Raw genomic sequence first — 10,598 nt, forward strand, 5'->3', positions numbered from 1 at the left:
TTCCTTCGCTTCAGATGTCCGTGGTCTTCTTTGATGGCTTTCAAGAGGGTTCTTTGGGACAAGGGTGCTTGCTTCCGTGGGCAACTCACTGAAGATGATTACCAATTTGGCTATTGGGGGGAGGGCTCAAAAGGTGGCCACAGGGCTAGTCCATGTCACTCTGTGTGGCCACTCCCTTCTTTCCTTTCCCACATCCCAATTGCCCCAGAAACTGCCTCATCTGCCCTCCCCCCCCATCACAAATAAAACCCACTTTTGCTGCTTGATTCTTTGTTTAATATTCAGGAGTATTCCCTGTTCTTTTCCCCACCACACCGTTGTGAGGGAAGCTGAGGGAGCTTCCACAGCTAAAGATCATGCTGGGGCCTCAGGGAGCCTTCCCTATTCTCTCTGGGTGTGTGAGGGGGCTGCTACCCTGGTTTTCTTCCCCTCCATCTTTCCGTCTCAGTCCCGACTCCCTATTTTCAAACCCACCCTTTGTTTCAGTCATGGGGCTTCCCCATTTCCACAGGGGACCTCAGCCCCTCAGGGACCTCCTTTCTTCCCTGGCTCCATCCAGCTGAATTTCCTGAGGGGGAATGGCTGGGGGCCCCTGGATTGATCCAAGAGGTGGCAAAACACTTCTGACAAATAAGTCTCGTGTTAGGTGTTTTGTGCCAGCCATGGTAGTTTCTTAAAAGGCCACCAGATGGGAGCAAAGAGGCACCCACTGGGGAGAATTAATGCCCCCCTGGCCCCCTCACACATCTTGGTAAGGGAGGGGCCAGGGGCCCCTATAAGAACCCCTGCACAGGGGCTGCTCTTTGGCTCTTGTTCTAACTTCCTACAGGACTCAGTCCAGGCATGGATGCCTCCATGCCAGGGAACTCATTTTACTCTACTTTACTTCTACATAAAGATTCAACTTGATTGCATCCTTGCCTGCTGCCTTTTCTTGGAAGCACCCTCAACGAACCATTGATCTTCATGAGATCCCTCACAAAGTGGTAGCAGAGGATGGTTTGAGGCAATGCTTCCAAGCCAGCAGAAGCAAGATGCCTGGAGGTTCCAGCAAGAACCCCCAAGAGATGGATGGCAGGAGATCCCCGATTGTGACTAGAAGTCTTCAATCAAGAATGGCAGCCTTGCATCCAGTCCCAGACGCTAGCTTCGATCCAGAGGAGGGTACAGATGATCTCTATGCCCCCAGAGGTCCGAGCAGAGTGCCAGAGACCCCTTCGCATGCTTCCCTGCGATTGCAAGCCACAGAGGAAAGCATGGAAGGCCAGCAGTCCACCCTGGACTGCCAGGACACTGGGGAGGTGGCCGGGGAGGTGGCCACCCCCAGCTTAGATTGGCTCACTGGCGAGGAATGCAGAGAGAGGCTATGAACACTCCTAGCAACCCGAGGGACACCAGGAACCCAGCCATGTGGGACACCAGTGCTGGGGGCCTCTGGACACCGGGTAAGTCCTTCCCCAGTGCCCAGGAGGCTCCCTAACATGGCGCCGGCTACCCTGGGGGCCCCCGGGGCCCCGGAGCTTTTGGTGGGAAAATTCCCGCCAAATCGCAAGCTGTAGCTTCCGGGGCCAGCAACCAATGGCAGCCAGCTGAAGCAGCATGTAAACTGTCAGCCCCCCCACAGGCAAGCCTCGAAGTCTGCCCAGCTGCACCTGCTGCAGCGGGCATCAGGGCCACAATCCAAGCCCTGGTCATGGCCCTGGAAACCACGACCAACACAACCTTGATGTCGGGGGTAGCCAGCCCCCCTCACTACCCCCAGGAGACCAACGAGGGGGGGGCATCCAGTCCAGTGTGACCCGCACCTCCAGAGAGTCTCAGAAGAACCCCTGGGGGCTCCAGCCTTCCCAACACCCCCACCGAGGCAATGGAGGACTCACCTCAATGACTTCAGGGGGCCTCCAGCCGAGCCTCCCACCTCCGATGATGGCTGCCTCCTCCGGAGTCTTCAGGACCAGCGGTGGGCCCCTCCAGGGGCTTTTCTGGCCCCATCCTGCAGCCTTCACCCCCTGATAAGTGTTCCAGTACTGGGAGGGCTTCCAGAAGAATCTTCAGAGCTCCACAGGCCTGGGCTCAGGCCTGGCCCTGAAGCACCGAGAGAGAGGTTCACTCCCGTCGGCTCTTGGGCTGGAATGAGCTCTGAGCATGCTCAGCTCACTCCAGCTGAAAAAGAGAAAAATAATCAGAGAAAAATACCTACATTCACCAGCAGAGGGATCCCTCTCCCATTTACTTCAATGGAACCCAAGCAAAGGTACCACGGACAGCAAAATACTACTGTATTTTCTACTCCTATTTACTCGTCTACCTCTGCACTCCCGAATAATTTTGAGAAATTACATCTGGAGGGTGAGAACTTCAACATATGGAATAAAGAGATATGTCTCTTAAAAGAAGGAACCCTAGAAATGGTTTTAGACCCCCCACCTTTCCCTTGGGGCCTCAAGAAGAGTGGTACCACAGGAAAGCCTATACCGCTCTACTGAGCTCACTGGATGCTAAATTTTACCCCAGCATTCCAGATGGGCTCACGGCTGGTGAGATTTGGGGGTTGTTATATAGCCTATTTAATAGTGATAGCTTGGGCTCCACCACAAGGCTTACATCGGAGTTCTATAACACCAAGCTGAAATCTGGAGCTAGCATGGTTGAACACCTGGGAAAGTTGAAGGCACTCAGGGCAGAACTGGTGCTCAGGGACTACCCCGTGACTGAGGCCAACATGATTGCTGTTATTCTGGCATCCCTGGACAAAAGTTGGGGCAATTTTATTGTCTCACTAGAGGGAACCAGGAAGGAAGCCATGACTCTGTCCTACCTCACAGGGAGGTTCAATGAGGAAGACAGGAGGTGTAAAGATGCAGGAGAATACACCAGGGCCGCAACTCAGCGCATCAATAGGAGGCACCAGAGTTCAGAGCAGGTTAACGCTCTACCCAAGTGTTTCATCTGTGGCTCTGAGGAGCATCTGAAGAAGGACTGCCCCCATTACCAGCAAGGACCTAAGCATGGTTTCAATCAAGGAAGGGGAAGGGGGCAGAGAAGGGGGCCTGGCGGGGGCAAAGGTGGTGCTAAGGGCAATTTTGTGTGTACTACTTACCTAACCCCCGCCACAAGGGCTTATGGCCCTACTGGCCTCTGGTTACTGGACTCTGGGGCTTCATCTCACATTGCTAACATGAAGCAAGGCTTTAAGAGGTTAAGGAGAATTAACTCCTCCATCAAGGTTGCTAATGGTAACAATGCTTTGTTTGTTGGGGAGGGCACTGTCTCTGTACCAGGGCTGGGCAATGTTGAAGGTGTGTTGCATGCTCCCTCTATTGCCAATAACCTACTGAGTATAACCAAGTTTTGTTTATTTATTTATTTATTAAATTTTTATACCGCCCCCTCTCCCGAAGGACTCGGGGTGGTGAACAGCCAAAATTAAAAAACATATAATATAAACATTAAAATACATTTAAAAGAAAAATTAAATCCAAAATGGCTCCCCAATTTAAAACGCCTTACCCATAACCCTATAATTAAACAAATTTAAAATTTCCACATTTAAAAGGGGGAAGATTTAGGCCAGGTTATGTGATGATGGCAGGGTGGAGGTATTGTTTTGCAAAGGGGGAGGTCATGTCACTGGAGACAAAAAGGTCATAGGGAGTGTTACCATTATAAATGGTTTGCCATATTTCTCCCCCAAGTACCCAGCTACAGGAGACAGCTCACGGGGTGCCACTCCAGAAGGGTCCTGTGCGCAGAGAGAGAGAGAGGCCCCACAGCCAGCCCCCAGGCTGTCAAAGGGGCGCAAGGCTGAAGCAGTTGTGCCCATACCGCCTCAGCCAGCCCCACAGCCTTCCAAGGCCAATGCGGGCAAGAAATCCGAGCCTCAGCAGGCACCTAAGGCAGGTAAGCCCAAAGAAGGGCCTAAGGTGTCAGCACCTCCCAAGACAACCGGAGCCAAGGGGGTGTCAGTGGGGAAGCCACTTCATACCAAATGTGCCCACCTCTTACATCGGAGGTTAGGCCATGCCAGCTTCCCAGTGATCAAAAAGATGGGGGAATTTGCTGAGGGGATTCACCTCCAGAATTGTGAGGTATTTCTGGACTGCACCATCTGTAAGAGGGCAAAGAGGAAGGCAGCCCCAATACCTAAGGTGTGACTACGTAAAATCCAATACCCATATCAATTAGTACATGTTGATTTGGTTGGGCCATTTACATCATCCCTAGGGAAAAGGCAGTATTTCCTCACTGCTGTCGACGACTTCTCGAGGTACGGCCATGTGTACACCCTCACAGAAAAGTCTGAAGTCTTTGATGCCATAAAATCACTGTACAACTACGTGGAAACTCAGTACAAGACCAAGATCGCACAGCTGCAGAGCGACCATGGGGCCGAGTTTATGTCCTGAAAGTTCCAGGACTGGGTAAAGCATAAGGGCATACACCATTTTCGTACAGTGCCTTTTACTCCTGCGCAGAATGGTGTGGTTGAAAAATGAAATGGTGTCCTGCAGACTATGGTGCGTAGTCTGATTGCAGATGCTGGGGTTGCAGAATCATACTGGGCGGAAGCAGTACACTACACTAGGCCAATTACACCCTGAACCACACCTGGAGCAGCGTTGTGAACCAGACCCCATACTTTCTGGTCCACAGTAGGAAGCCATGTTTGGGGCATTTGCATGTATTTGGCTCCTACGCTTGGGTGCACATCCCCAAGCAGCTGTGGAAGAAGGGGAGATCCGTCTCCCAGAGACTGAGGTTCTTGGGCTATGCCCTTGGCTCCAAGGCCTACCAATTCCTGGGAGAAGGGGGCAGGACTGTGACCTCCCAATCTGCCTCCTTCGAAGAAGACTCCAATTGGACCCAGATCCACTCAAATGATCTGGGCCCATACATCAACTGGCACAGTAAGGCCGCACCAACCACGACACCGCCCGAGATAACCACAGACCCTGCCACCGATGAGATCAAGGAACAGGATGAAGAGGTCAGGTCCAGCAATGCTTTAGAGGCCCATGATGCCCAACACCAGGGACCGAGGGCCTCCACATCCTGGTCGTGAACAGCAGTCGGCGAGAAACCTGCAGAAGAAAAGGGTGGTGACTGGCAGGAGGTCAGAAGGTCAAAGAGGTCCAACAAGGGGGTCCCACCGAAGAGAATTGACATTGGTCACGTTGTGTCTGTCAACAGCGTTGTGGTCATCCCAAAGACTTTCTCTGACATCCCGGAGCTGCCCATCGAAGAACAGGAGAAGTGGCAGCTCGCGATGGAACAGGAGATGGAGAGCCTGAGAAAGCTCAAGATCTTCACCCCCAGGCAACCACCAAAAGAGAAGAAGGTCATTGGCACAAGGTGGGTTTTCAAGGCCAAACCACTTGCCAGTGGCCACTACCTGTACAAGGCCTGCTTGGTAGCACAGGGGTTCGCCCAATGCTACATGGAGGACTACATAGAAACCTATTCTCTGACTGTCCGGGCAGAAAGTGTCAAGGCCGCCCTCGTAACTGCAGCTGCTCTGGGGAAGAAAGTCTACCAATTTGACATCCAGACGTCCTACCTCCACGCCAACTTGGACCGGCAGATCTACGTGAGGGCCCCTCCTGGTTACCAGCAGGAGGGGGGAAAGACATGGTTGCTCCAAAAGGGACTATATGGCCTCAAGCAGTCGGGGAAACTCTGGTACGATTGCCTTAAAAAGGGTTTAGAGCGAATTGGCTTCAGGGCATCTCATGCAGATGAGTGCGTTTTCACACGTGACACCAAAGGTGATACAGAATGGGTTTTGGTCTACATGGACGACCTCCTATATGTAGGGCCTGGCAAGGAAAGGTGTGACGAATTTGCCAAGGCCCTGGGGGAAAAGTTTACCCTGAAGTCCTTGTGGCGGGTTGACAGGTACCTGGGCGTACATATCTTGGCCACTAAAAAGGGATTTGCATTATCCCCCCCCAAAAAAATTGAGGAGTTGTTGGCCAAATGCAAAATGGTGGAGTCTAACTCAACGCATAGCCCCATGCAAAGTGACTACTATGGCCATAATGACAAGGACAGCCCTGAGTTCACAGATAATAAATTATATAGATCTGTGATTGGCTCCTTGCTATACATTAGCAATTGGAGCAGGCCTGACATAGCTTTAGCTGTAAATCTATTGTCCAGGCATGTGGAAAACCCAAAGGAATTCCACTGGAATGCTGTCAAGAGGGTACTTAGGTACCTCAGGGGCACGGCCAATGCCCTCTTTATGCTGGAACTAGAGAAGGGGAAGCCGGCCCAGCTCTCCGCTTACTCGGACGCAGACTGGGCTGGTGACACCAAGAGTAGACGGAGCACCTCTGGTTTCCTCATACTGCTAAATGGCTGTCCTATCCATTGGCATGTTAGGCAGCAAAAAATTGATTCTTGCTCCACGGCCGAGGCAGAATATGCCAGCCTATCGGACACAACAAATGACTTGATTTGGTTCAATGCTCTGGTAACGAGCATCTGGGCACCTCCTACTCTGCCCATCCAAATTCAAGAAGATAACACGGCCGCAATTGGAATCTCGGGGGCGTACACGGTGGGCTCTGGGTCACGCCACATAGACATCCGCTACAAGAATGTCAGGTAACTTGCCAGAATGGGGTTTGTACACATCAAACATTGTAATACAACCGACCAGTTAGCTGATCTGTTCACAAAACCTGTGCCCATTGACCGACACAACCTTCTGTGTAAGCGTTTGTGTTTGCTCCTGTAAACGATGCATCTGCATGTCTATGACACCTGCTCACCCCCTCACTCATACTCACTGGCACCTGTCATTGGCTGGCAAGAAGGGGAATTGTTAGGTGTTTTGTGCCAGCCATGGCAGTTTCTTAAAAGGCCACCAGATGGGAGCAAAGAGGCACCTTTGATCCCACTGCTGGGCCAAAGGGCTCCGGCCCCTGCAGCCCCATTGGGGAGAGTTAATGGCCCTCCGGCCCCCTCACACTTTGGTAAGGGAGAGTCCAGGGGCCCCTATAAGAATCCCTGCACAGGGGCTGCTCTTTGGCTCTTGTTCTAACTTCCTACAGGACTGAACCATGGGCTCAATCCAGGCATGGATGCCTCCATGCCAGGGAACTCATTTTACTCTACTTTACTTCTAAATAAAGATTCAACTTGATTGCATCCTTGCGTGCTGCCTTTTCTTGGAAGTGGCCTCAACGAACCATCGATCTTTGTGAGATCCCTCACATCCCCATCATCTTTGCTGGTCAGAAAGTCAGAAAAGGGGGTCATGGGACCTCGGGACACTGCAACCGTCATAAGTACATGCCAGTTGCCAAGCCTCTTGAGCTGAATTGTGGCTGTACGTCTAGGTAGCCCAGCCCCAAAGACGAGGCAGCCCCCAATCTCCTGACCTTCCCCAAGAGCATGAAGATTCAACTCTGCCAGCTGTCTGGGGGCCCAAGGGGGCCCTGCAAGCCATGGGGGGGGAAGAAAGAGCTTCCTCTCCTTTCAACTCTGCAATTGTCCCTTTTGCCTTTTTTAAAAAAACAAACCTGTTTGGCTTTTTTTAAAAAAAAACTTTGTTTTCAACTGCAGCTTTTGTATCGTTGGAGAGTTTTACCAAAACTACTACAACACTTCAGTGATGATGGGCAGTGCAGAAACTGGACCCCCCCAAAAAAATCATATATACAAGTAGTCCTCGATTTACGACCACAACTGAGCCCAACATTTTTGTTGCCAGTTGTTAAGTGAATCACTGCAATTCCTAAATTAGTAACATGGTTGTTAAGTGAATCAGGTTTCCCCCTTGGCTTTGCTTGTCAGAAGGCCACAAAAGGGGATCACGTGACTCCTGGGACACGGCGACTGTCATAAATGTGAGTCACTTGCCAAAGGTCCAAATTCTGATCATATGACCGTGGAGATGCCAGAATGGTCATAAGTGTGAAAAATACTTTGTTCAGTGCTGTTGTAATTTGAACCAGCACTAAAAGAATGGTTGTAAGCCAAGGACTCCATAAGAATAGAATAGAATAGAATAGAATAGAATAGAATAGAATAGAATAGAATAGAATAGAATAGAATAGAATAGAATAGAATTAGAGAGTTGGAAGGAACCTTGGAGGTCTCCTAATCCAACCCCTGCCCATGCAGGAAACCAGTATATCATATCTCATATATCTCATATCTCATAATAAGAAAAATTAAAAAACCAAGCTCGGTAGCAGACTTAGCCAATTAAAGAACAAAGTTGATCAGCCTTAATCTTGGTTAGGTTCTTTTGAGATCTAGCACGTTGAGGGACACCATCACACTGAGTCATTCCATAGTGACCCCTAGTTTTGCTCCCCATAATGTCGCTAATGTTTTTTGTGTTTTTTTTGAGAAACTTCATTGAGATTTTTTACAAAAAAGAAAAATACATAAGTGTACTGACATTTTCAGTTAGTATCAGATGTGCAGTGTTTTAACTATATACATAAATAATACTTGGTGATATTTCAAATCACTTTTTACCGTTATTTAACACACCTTTAGGTCTTTCTTTCATTTTATCATGCATCCACTTGTACCACCTTTCCCACACAATATAATAAACTGACTTCTCATCATCGTTTAATTCATGAGTTAATTTAGTCATCTCTGCGCACTCCAATATTTTCCTAATTGTGAGCTCTTCTGGTGGTTGGGTTTTCTCTTTCCAGTACTGTGCGTATGCCAATCTGGCGGCTCTAATTATGTGGATCATTAAATGTATCTTTTCCTTTCCATATGGCTTCTTTACTATTCCCAGGAGAAATATCTCTGGTGTTAATTCAATATCTTCGCCAATTATTTCATATAACCATCTCCTGATCTTGTTCCAATATCCTTTCGCTTCCGGGCATGTCCACCACATGTGAAAGAAGGTGCCTTGACCGTGGCCACATTGCCAACAATTAGGATGTATATTAGGGTATATCTTTGCTAGTCTGGCCGGGGCTAAATACCATCTATGTAGCATTTTATAATGGTTTTCCTTGTATGTCGCAGCTGTAGTCAATTTAAGATTCCTATTCCATGCCTCCTCCCATTCCCCAAAATTTATATCACGCCCTATATTTTTCTCCCATGCATTTATTTGATTCTTTGTGATATCTTCGGACTTGTCATCACCTAATAAATAGTTGTATAGTTTGGCCAGAATCTTTTTATTTGTTCCCATCAGGACTTTATCCAATCCATTTGATCCAAGTTCTAAACCGTATTGTTCTTTGTCTTTCTCATATCTAGATTTTATTGGTGAATAGGTCCACCAATCTAAAGTTATTCCTTGCTCTTGTAAAGTATCATTTGATTTAAGATTCCCTCCTTTGTCTAAGATATCTTTGTATCTGCCCATTTTCTCCATCCTCCATCTATTGGGGTGGATCAGGGCCTCCATTGTTGAGAGCCAACTTGGAATTTTTTTGTAATATCTTTGCCTAATCGGGGTCCATGTTTGTATCAATGAGTCTCTAATTTTATGTCTATGGAAATATGTCTTCCTTTTCTTCTCTACATCCCAAATGTGGGCATGCCACCCTTTTTGCAAATCGTGGCCTTCTAGGGTAAGAATCCTCTCATTTTCCAGGGTGATCCAATCTCTTATCCAGACTAGCTTAGCTGCCCTGTAATATATTTCCCAATCGGGGAGTCCAAATCCACCTATATCTCTTTTGCCCCTTAAAATTTTAATAGAAAACCTCGGTTTTTCCCCCTCCCATATAAATTCTCTGATGATTTTGTCTAATTCTAAAAAAAACTTTTTCTCTAAATTTACCGGTATGTTTTGGAATAAAAATAGTATTCTGGGGAGAATATTCATCTTAATTGTGGCTATCTTGCCCAAAAGTGATCATCTTATTTCTTCCATCTGTCAAGGTCTTGTTTCATCTTCCTAATTAGGGGAGTATAATTGTCGTCTTTTAAGGTCGAACATCTTGATATAATCCAAATTCCTAGGTATTTAATTTTTTTGGCAACCTGTAGTCCTAATACTTGTTTTTCTGTCTCTCAGTTGTATTCTTAATCAATACTTTGGTTTTGGTTTTGTTCAATGTGAAGCCTGCCACCTCTCCATATTTACTTAATTCCTCTAGCACTTTTGGTCCTGATTCTATGGGGTCTTCAAGGATTAAGGCTACATCGTCTGCAAATGCTTGCGTCTTGTAAATTTCCTTCCTGATCTTCAGTCCTTTTATTTCCTCATTAATTCTAATTTTCCGTAAAAGAACTTCTAAGGCCAAAATAAACAATAAAGGGGATAGGGGGCAACCTTGCCTTACTCCCTTACTAATTTGGAATGTTTTAGTCCTATGCTCAGTGGCAGACTTAGCCAATCAAAGAACAAAGTTGATCAGCCTTAATCTTGGTTAGGTTCTTTTGAGATCTAGCACGTTGAGGGACACCATCACAGTGGGTCATTCCATAGTGACCCCTAGCTTTGCTCCCCATAATGTCGCTAATGTTATCAAGGGGGTTATCCAGGGGACCCTCCATATCCCATCCCTATTATCTTGGGGAGTAAGAGGCCCCTTGGGTCATGACACCAGCTGTCGCCCATGAGAACATAATGCGGTGATGTCACAGCCCCTGGG

Source organism: Pituophis catenifer, unplaced genomic scaffold (genome assembly GCF_029215685.1).
Source record: "Pituophis catenifer annectens isolate HBS135680 unplaced genomic scaffold, rPitCat1.0.hap2 SCAF_10, whole genome shotgun sequence".
Lineage (NCBI taxonomy): Eukaryota > Metazoa > Chordata > Lepidosauria > Squamata > Colubridae > Pituophis > Pituophis catenifer.